Raw genomic sequence first — 10,384 nt, 5'->3', positions numbered from 1 at the left:
CTCCTAGCATGTCTTGTACTCTCAGTTGCCCAATAGATCAAGATTTTTTATTATACTTTAAAATTACTGCCTGAGTTGGTTGCCAAGTAAAATATTAAGAACTTATGTGGAAAATGTCTCCGAATTAATTAAAAAAAGGAAAATTGAGACTTTGTTAACTATCAGGTACAGACCCAGCAAAGATTATAGTGACTTTTACTACTGATGAAATTAAAAAATTATGGGAAGGCAATGAACCTTTGTAAAGACTTTGTGCTATTTTTTAGGAGAGTTTAATAGCAATTAGACCTTGTGCTTTTTTTTTTAGGAGAGTTTAATAGCAATTATCCCAAAAGTGATAGAAGTTACGTTATAAAAAGAACTACTTGTATCCTTCCCCACATTGTATGGGACACACCAACACTGGAGCACATGATTCTATACTGATGTGAATAAATCAGGAAAGGCAAGTTAGAAATCAGAGAATTTGAGTAAGGTGGAAAAATAGACCTCATAGTTCTGTTCATAAGGCAGAATTATATGCTATTCTCATAGTACTAAGAAATTTTAAAGAACCTCTTAATATAGTTACTGATTCACAATATGCAGAAAGAATTGTCTTGCATATTGAAACTACTGAATTTATACCAGATGTTACAGAATTGACTTTATTATTCATACAGGTTCAAGATATAATCAAGAATAGGCTCTGTCCCATATACATAACACACATCCGATCCCATATGAGTCTGCCAGATCCTCTATCACAAGGTAGTGCAGAAATGGATCGATTATTGATTGGAAATGTATTGAAGGCCTCAGAATTTCATAAAAATATGTCAATAGCAAAAGTTTAAAGTTTAAAGAAAGTGTTTCTATTAAATGGCAACAAGCTAAGGAGATTATAAAGAGATGTCCTTGTTCTTTCTATAACCAAACACTGCTACCTGCAGGGACTAACCCAAAGGGTACTCAAAAGAATAAATAAAATCTTGCAAAAGGATGTGTTCTACTTTGCAGATTTTGGAAAATTAAAATATGCACACCACACCATTTACATTTATTCAGGTTTTCAGTGGGCAACTGCTTTGAGCTCAGAAAAGGCTTATTCAGTAATCACGCAATTATTAGAAGTTGTGGCCATTATGGGTATGCCTGCACAAATTAAGACAGATAATGGTCCAACATATATGTTTAATAAAATAAAATGGTTTTTTGCTTATTATAATATAAATCATATTACAGGTATGCCAAAAAATTCTACAGGTCAGGCAGTCATAGAGAGATCAAATTGAACTATAAAAGATGTGCTAAACAAACAGAAAGGATGGAAAATACCCCCAGAAATAGATTACATAATGCTATATTAACCTTGAATTATCTTTACACTAATGAGAAAGGAACAACAGCAGCAGAGAGGCATTGAATAATAGAAAAGTCTTCTGAATTAAATCAGCCAGTGTATTTCAAGGATGTGCTGACCTCACAATGAAAACCAAGAGATATGCTATGTTGGGGAAAGGATTTTACTCTGCTTCAAGAGAAGAAGAAAAGTTATAGAAACCATCAAAATTAATAAAGATTCAGATTGAAAAAGAGAAATCTCTTAAGAGTAATGACGGCTCATCCACAGAGGTGACAACCAATCAGGTGGTAAGGAAAACATATAGGGTTCGGGTAGTGTTCTGTTATTGTCTTTGCAGGAAAATACTCATCTTCAAAAAGTCAAGAGGCCCTTAACATCTAGATGCCTAAAAAGAAAAAAAAATAATTATCCAGATAGGATCACCAAACAAAGAAAATTATGACTTATGAGGAGAGGTCATCTGAAGATAAGTCTCTAAACATAAACTAGAATAATAGTCATGATTCACTTAAAAACAAAAGCTGCCTTTGGAGTTGGACAATGGCTCTGTCCTTTTATAAATCCAAGCATGTTGTTAAAAGAAAAATTCAGAGTTTCTGTCTCATGTCAAGAGCCATCTGGTATGGGACAGAAAGAAGAAAGAATTTAGAAAAAAATTACTTTTCTTCATACCTATTTTTGTCTCCATCATATCTTTGATTGAATATATGTCTATATAAATGATGTTTGTTTTCCACAATGAATAATGAATATTTCTGCAGTAATCTTTGAAGTTTCCAAGAAGAAGATGGGGCCCTACAACAATGACTCCACCTGGTGGATATGATGTCATAATGCTGATAACACTACTATAAGACCTATTTTGGATACCAGCTGCTCAAGATGGTTACAACTTGGTCGTGTGAATGGTGCAAATTTTTACAATATTCTGTCCAGAACTCTAAAGAGGAACCCCAGAAAAACCTTACGAAATACTCAGAGACTATTTGCAATTATACCAGGCAGTAATCTTGAAACTTAACAACCATTTTACTTTCATAGGATTCCATAGAAAGAACATCATCAAGACAGCTGGAAGTAATTCTAGAAGATGACATCCCCTCTCCCAACAAAGTTTGACCTTAGGGTTAGGGATATCATTTAGAGGTTGATTATAATTAGTATAGGGTTAGGGGTTTGGGGGGAGATTATGTAGGCTCAGGGATCTCGTTGAATGAAAAAGGAAACTGGATGGCATAATAGATTAGTGTGAGCTTACTCACACTAATAGTAGTAATGAGTAATAGAGTGAATACATGTGAGCTATTATTTATAGGCAATTTACATTGGTATAGATTCTTACATATTGATATAAACTTAAATTATATTGAATATGTTTCTGTTTTTGTCTACAATATTTGTATACCTAGGCAAAATTATTCTGTCATATTTATATAGGCATGCTTCTACGTCTGCTTAAGACATTTTGTATATTGATAAAATTCTAGGATATATTTATCATATTGCAATATACATTTCTACCTCTGATCAAGATACTTATACATTGTTTACAGTTTGAGATCATTGTCCTCATTTGTTGCACAGTTGTTTAAAGATTGTTTAATATTCTAATATGAAGTCTTAGTCTTTAAGTTATATAGGTATTAAGAATTATAGGTTAATAGTTTTCCATGTTTGTCATGCTTATAGTTAGACTAATCAATTTCTTTGGATACATAGCAACTGTATTCTGCATAGATAGATAATCATCAACTGTAGGAGGAGGGAGCTGCTTGGTTTCTGGCCACCCAGCTAGCTTGGATCTGAAATAATTACATGGAAACTGTATTAATTAAATCATTGTTTGACCCATTAGCCCTAACTTCTTACTGGCTAACTCCTACATCTTAATTTAACCCGTTTCCATTAATCAAGTGGCTGTGGCTTACAGGGTAAAATTCCCAGCATCTATCTCTGGTGGCTCCATGGCTTTTCTCTAACTCTGCCTTCCTCCTCCTATGCTATAGGCCAAGCCAGTTTCTTTATTCATTAAGCAATAAATGCAACACATAGACAAAAGGACCTCCCACGCCATCCAACCACTTCAAAGAGCTGTAGAATATGGCATTTAAATAATTTAGGGTTCTGTTGATGTGAGGTACGAGTGCTCCTGGCTACACTGATCTATTACCAAGAGAATGTTGCACACCAAAGACACTCCACTTGGAGCTTGTTTTTTTCTTGGCAAAACTTGCCTTTGGGAAAGGAACTGCCCAAGCATTGACTACAGACAAAGTGCACGATGTCCAGACAGGAGAAGCAGAACATGAGAAAAAAGACTGCAAAATCTTTCCAAGACAGGGTAGGACAGTTTTGAAAACTTTCCTGCCTCTGAAAATGGTCTGTCAGTTACTCTAGGCCTTAGCCAAAGTTGGTTGCTCCATTATTGCAAATGAGATTTTGGGTGATTGCTCAGGTGGCCAGTTGTCTCTATCATTTGTTGCACATTTTAGAAGTTGCTTGATTGCACTTCCTGTTTACTCAAGTAATATGTTTTTTTCCTCAGGTCTTTGATGGGGTTGAAGACTAGATAGTTATTGTTAATTTTCTTTCATGACTTGTCCAAATTATTATAATACAAGACTTAGACTCCTTAGGATAAGATAATTATTGAAACATTTATCACATATTTCTTGCTTGATATTGTTTATCCTGGTTGTAATTCTAATTTTTATACCATATTTGTTTTTATTGTATCTAATTTTGTATTAGGCTTAGAACTCTCTTATTTAAACAAAAAGGGGAGGTGCTATGGGAAATTCTTCAGCCAGTAACCATTAAGATGCCAGAGCACTTGGGNGTCCTTTTTCAGGCACTGACACCGGGATTTATACCTACTGCTTGTACTGCATTTTTGGAACCTATTCTCTTTAGATGGATACCTTGCTCAACCGAGATATAGTAGGGATGTAAGAACCTCATCACTTTTTCTCAAAGGAATGAGAAAGAATTTTTTTATCAGAGTGTTTTAAAATCAAAAACCCCAGACTAGCTTCATGTTTCTAGAAAAGATAGTGCTCCCCTGCCCCTCGGAAAAATCCAAAGCACAAGGACGCCCAGCCACCTGGTGGAGACTGATAAAGATGTCCTGACCCAGGAACAGGGTGACCTTGCTCTGAGAACAGAAAACAAGCTGACAAAAACAGGATGGAAAAGCGCAAAGATCTTGCACCTGTGTCAAACCCCTCTGATGGCCCTGAAGGGCTTGTAGTTTTTACTTTTAAATAGCTAACCCCGCAGAGGGAGCCTCTAACTCCTCCCTACCTCGCTACAACTATTGCAAGTGCTGGAGACTAGTTCCTTGCTAGCTAGCTCGTATTATGCTTACATTAACTATAAACCTTGTTTGCTGCAGTCTGGATTTCTCTGGTTTTTGGTGGTCTCTCTGGGCGTCATCATCTGGGCACAACAGAGAGGGCCTTGTACCTTTCCCAAAGCAATGTGCCTTACCCTCTCTGAGGAGTGGATGGGGGTGTGGTGGGAAGATTAGGTAGACGGAAGGGAAGGAAGGCAAGGAGTAGGAAGTGGGATTTGTATGTAAAATGAAAAAAAGATTATTTTTTTATTAATTTATTAATTAAAAATTTTCCAAGTTGTTTCATTTAGCTGCAGAGATAGTTTCCCCTAATGTTCAGTATCACACATTTAAGTCTAACTGGACCTTTCAAAATATCTCTCCCCTCAAAGCTATAATTCTTTATTTTTAAAAGATTTGTTATTTTACTTGTGTGTGTGTGTGTGTGTGTTGTTTGCATGTGTTTTTCTACACAATGTAAGTGCCTGATGCCCACTGAGTTCAGAAGAGGTTGTCAGATCCTGTGGCACTAGAGTTATAAAATCTCCACCAAACCCAGGTCCTCTGCAAGTGCTCTATATCTTTGAGCCACCCCTGCCTCCTATAAAATGCTAATATTCTTAAATATATGCAGGACTGTGTTGCTAGAATCTTCTCTAGTGAATGTGCTGAAACACTCTTCCTCAAGCACTAATAATCTGTGACAGAAGGTACAGATAGAACTTAAGGACTGAGCAAAGCTTTACCATGTACCAAAAGTGAAGTCTAGAGTTTTGATGGTGACACATTTAGAGGAGTAAGATGAACTGAATGATGAGGAAGAAACAAGAGATGATATTCATTCATTCATTCATTCATTCACTGACTGTTTAACCTCTTTAGCTCCTGATACATAAAATAAAGCTTTGCCCTTTCTGACCCTGAAAATTTTTGCTACTCACAACACTGAAATATACCCTTAGAAGTTTTTTTTCCACATCCTGGACTACATTATGTCCTGGAGTTAATATTGGGCCACAAATTCTCAAGTACTCCAGGCTTAGAAATCATAAAATCATAATCCTTCACTTCATTAAGGTGAAGCTGCTTGAAGTAGGAAAAGAATTTTCCAAAAGTAGTTTGAATTGGTCTTTGATTTAGATTGTTAGAGAATTAGTCATAGGTTCTTTCTCCTGCACTACTTATTTAAATTTTATTGCTTTCGCTATTGCAGTTCAGTTTGCTTTAGTAATGATGAGCTCTGAGTCAGTTTCCTGGGACTTGATGTCCTTTTGTGGCCAAGGGACATTGACGTCCAAGCCAGTTTTCTCTTATGGTCAATTCAATTTCCACTCCTTAGGATCCAGTCTATTTTTTTTTTTTTGAAAAATTCTCTCTATTAAAAATGTTGTTACTGTTGACCACTGTAGTATTTTCTATGTGCCATTAGAAGAAATTAAAACCAATACAAGCCCTATTTTAGTTTCATAGCTAAATGTGGTTGACTAATACAGTTTCTTGAATGTATGATATAATTTTTAATTGAAACTGTTTATTTTACTTATTAAGTATTGTTACATTTCCTACATATATGTCTGTGTCAACACATATGTTTAGTGCTTGGCAGAGGCTAGAAAAGAACATTGGATCTCATGGAACTGGAGTTGCTGATGTTTCCAAGGTGGTACTGGAAATTGAACTTTAGCCCTCTGAAAGAGCACTCGGTACTCTTAGTTACAGAGTCATCTCTCCAACCCCAATTTTAAAATACTATATGCATGTCCAGTAATACCAGATCAGTTTTAGGAAGGCATGAGACAGTATCTTTGAGAATGGAGATTAATTTTTTTTTCTAACTGATGCCTTGAAACTCTCTGATTTTGTTGTTTTTTTCCCCCACAACTAATAAAGGAATGACTTCATAGTAGACAAGAAGCCCTCAATATTTGGCAATGGCACACAAGCCTGCATATTTTAAAAATCCCCAAGCATTTCCAATGTGCCAATAAGACTGTAAACAAAGCCTTGAGTCCCAAGAGTACATTGTTGATGTTTGAGAAAAATTAAATTTGATGAAATTTCCTTTGTTGATTTCATTAATGAAGTATAATTTTCACACAATAAAGTTCACTCAGCATAAAGCACCATTAATTTTGACAGATTTACTACCTGAGTGACACTTTTCCCTGAAACAAATAGAGCTTATTTCTCTTATTATAAATTAGTTTACTTATTCTAGCTCTTGAAGTAAATGTAAGCACACAGGCTGTGTTCTTTTTCATCTAGCTTCTGTTATTCATCAACATGTTAGTGATTGTTATACATATTTACATATACTTTGGGTAGGTGTACCTACAACTTTATAGATGTGGTAAGATATTTTTAAAGATAATATCATCTTACATACAACAGGGTAATCTAAGATAGTTATAATTGCTCAATATTCTGGGGAGAGCTTATACCTGGAGGTATAACTTAAATATGAGACATTCATAATGAGAAGTGCCATCAGATTTTATTTACATAATGGCCATGACTAATATTATTGAGCATTTTTCCAAGTGATTATTGACTACTTTTGTGATGTGATTGTCCAAGATTTTGCCTCTTTTGAAAATTCACATTATAATTAGCTCAACATAATATATACAGTAGAAGTTTGTAGTGGGAGTCTGGACAATTTCTTGTAACAGTGTCACCAAAATTTCAGTCCAGATACTAATATGGTCATTTAATTCCTGTTGTATAATGTGGTTTTTCTGACCTAGCAGCTGCTATCCTCATCAGATTAGTTGTGCCTGTATTCAAAAGACCCTCAAGATAAGGACTTGTAGACTATTGATCTTCCCTTAGAGAAGGAAGGGTGGAGGTAGGTAGTTTCAGGGCTCTTTTCTTGTACACTACAGATATTTCTATGCTTTTATTTCCTAATTGGTCTTGGGGGGTCTCAGGAGGTTCAATAGTATAGGCTTTAGGAAATTAACTAAAGGAAAACTCCATATAAGCGACTTTGGGGAGGCTATTATCTATGGTGGATGTAGACTGACTGGATGGAGCAGCTGTTTTGGGCTCCTTCACACTCCTGTACACAGCTCCTCCGCCCATGAGAACAGGGGTAAGTACATTCAATAAACTCTACTTCCCTAGCAGGAGCCTTTGGTGGAATTAGAATTTCCTTTATTATTGGCATCTTAAGGAGTAGACACTGTTTATTTCTCCTAAGAAAAGGCAGTCCCTAAAACAATGATATTCTTGAAAACGTTTAGCGCATAGTTCTTAATGAAGATTTTTACTTTTCCCTTAAAATTAAATATTCCTATATACCCACATTCAAACTGATCATACTGTCCCTGAATGTGAAAAGGTAGAAATAGAAGTAACAACTGACTTCCATATAGCATAACACTGCTTCTGAGGGTCTTCTGGTAGAGTTTTTTTTTTTTTTTTTATTCATTTCTCACCTTTGATGGTGCTCAAAAGTGAATAGTCACTCGTTTTGAAGTATTATAGCTTAGATTAGTCTTTCTTTCACTTCTAAAAGTCAATAGTTTTGTTTTTGTGTCTGTGAGACTCATGCAAAGCTGCTGCATATATTAGTGTGTGAGTTATCTTTCTTTTTCCTTTTTCTTGCTGAGATCAATTTGGTTATTTGTCATTTATAAATCTGTTATCAACATTTATGTAGAAGTATCTATGCATATATGTTTTCACTATATTAAAACATACAAAGTAGTGAAAATTTTAGATCATGTGATAACTGCTTAAAAGAAAGGACTCCTGTTTCCATGTGGGATCTCTTTCATTTCATGTATTCCATTTCTCAGTTCTTACAATTATTTCTTGTGTTATTGTAGTACTCATCAAAAAGTGTTCTGTATATGCAGTATAATATTACCTATAAAGAAAAATATATCATTAAATTTGCAAGCAAATTGTTGGAATTCAAAATGAATTATTCTTAATAAGGTCATCCAGATCTCCAAAGACAAATTCAATATTCTCTATCATATGTGTGCTAATCTCAAATCCTGTGTTTTGTGTGTTTTTCCTGGAGTACATGTACCCATCAGAAATTCAGAGGGAGGATGGTAGATCATAGTTGAGATGAAAGGAGAAAGAGAGAATACTGGGGGTGGAAATGTTCAATGAGGTACTGAAATGATAGGGGTTGGAAAATGAGAGGTCATGAGAAGGATTAACCAAAATAAAGTATACATGAGGGAATTATATGGGACCCTATGAATTTTCACCTCATGTAAAAAAATACAAAGAAATGTGATAATGAAACATATGTTATATGACAAGACAGGGATATGGGAATAAAAGTTTAACTGAGGATAGAAAAAAGGAGTGTTGACATAAGGATGAGTTTACCAAAGCTAAAGATGTATGATGAAGCCTTCTGCAACCCTACCGATTCATAAACTCATAAAAACATAATTCCTCTTAAAAAGGGTGTTTCATATAGGTTAACTATTGCTTCCAGAAGAAATGGGTTATTTAAGTGAAAAATCTCAGTGCCATTAACAAGTTACCTCTCTACAAGTTGTTTGCCAGTGAGATCTTAGAAGTACCAAAACCAAAACCGTTTACTGCCCTTGCTGTTAGTTTACCCATCATAACTAGATAGTAAGTACCTTGTAAGTAACTTTTTCTGAACAAACTATATACTTCAATTGCAGTATGTAGATAAATCAATAATGAACTGGCCAGGATACTAATTTCCTGCTGGATAGCTTTCATTCTGCTGCTTGTGTATGGAAGACATCACTGGTTTTACTCAGCACTGTACTATGAATGCTAAAATAATGATCTGCCAGGCAAGTTGTACCCACTAGTACAATAATTGCAAGATGGGGGAGAATGCTCATGCCCTTGTGGAAGACCCCACATATCCATATTTCTTACATTAACCAAAATCCAGAAGAAGACTAGGTATTCATAAAAGATAGATAAAGAAGATATGGTACACTCATACAATAGATTTTATTCATCCATAAAGACAAAGAAATTATGAAAATATCAGCAAAATGCAAGCATATGTAGATGCTTATGTTAAGCTAAATAAGGCAGACTTTGAAAGACAGATATGTTCCTGTCACAGGTCGAGTCTGGAGTTTAGCTATTTGAGTACTATCTATATGACATGAAACCAGAAAGGGAACTGTGTTGGTTGGTTTTCTGCTGCTGTGATGCAGCAGAACTCTAACATAGGCAGCTGGAGGGAGGAAGGGTCATTTTGACCCACAGTTCAAAATTACATGCCATCATGATAGGGAAGAGCTGAAGACAAGAGCTCAAGTCAGCTGATTCATGGCATTTGCAGTATGAAGAAGGCACCAAATGCTTGTGCTTACCTAGCTTTCTCCTTTTTATGCAGTCTGCTCCAGGGCATGGAGCCACTCACAGTGGACAGATCTTCTCACCTCAATTAACATAATTAAATCAATTCCCTACTAATTCCAGATATTATCAAGTTGGCAATAGATATTAACCATCAAGGGACTATGAAAAAGAATGGGGAACTTTTTTTTTTTTTGCAATAGAGCAATTTTCTTTTTATTTATCTATTTATTTATTAAAGATTTCTGTCTCTTCCACACTGCCACCTCCCCTTTCCCTCCCCCTCCTCCGGTCCAGTCCCCCTCCCTCGTCAGCACAAAGAGCAATCAGGGTTCCCTGCCCTGTGGGAAGTCCAAGGACCACCCATCTCCATCCAGGTCTAG

The sequence above is a fragment of the Alexandromys fortis genome, unplaced genomic scaffold, assembly GCF_014885135.2.
Source record: "Alexandromys fortis isolate MF-2015 unplaced genomic scaffold, M_Fortis_MF-2015_v1.1 scaffold_189, whole genome shotgun sequence".
Lineage (NCBI taxonomy): Eukaryota > Metazoa > Chordata > Mammalia > Rodentia > Cricetidae > Alexandromys > Alexandromys fortis.
This window is presented reverse-complemented; position numbering follows the sequence as displayed.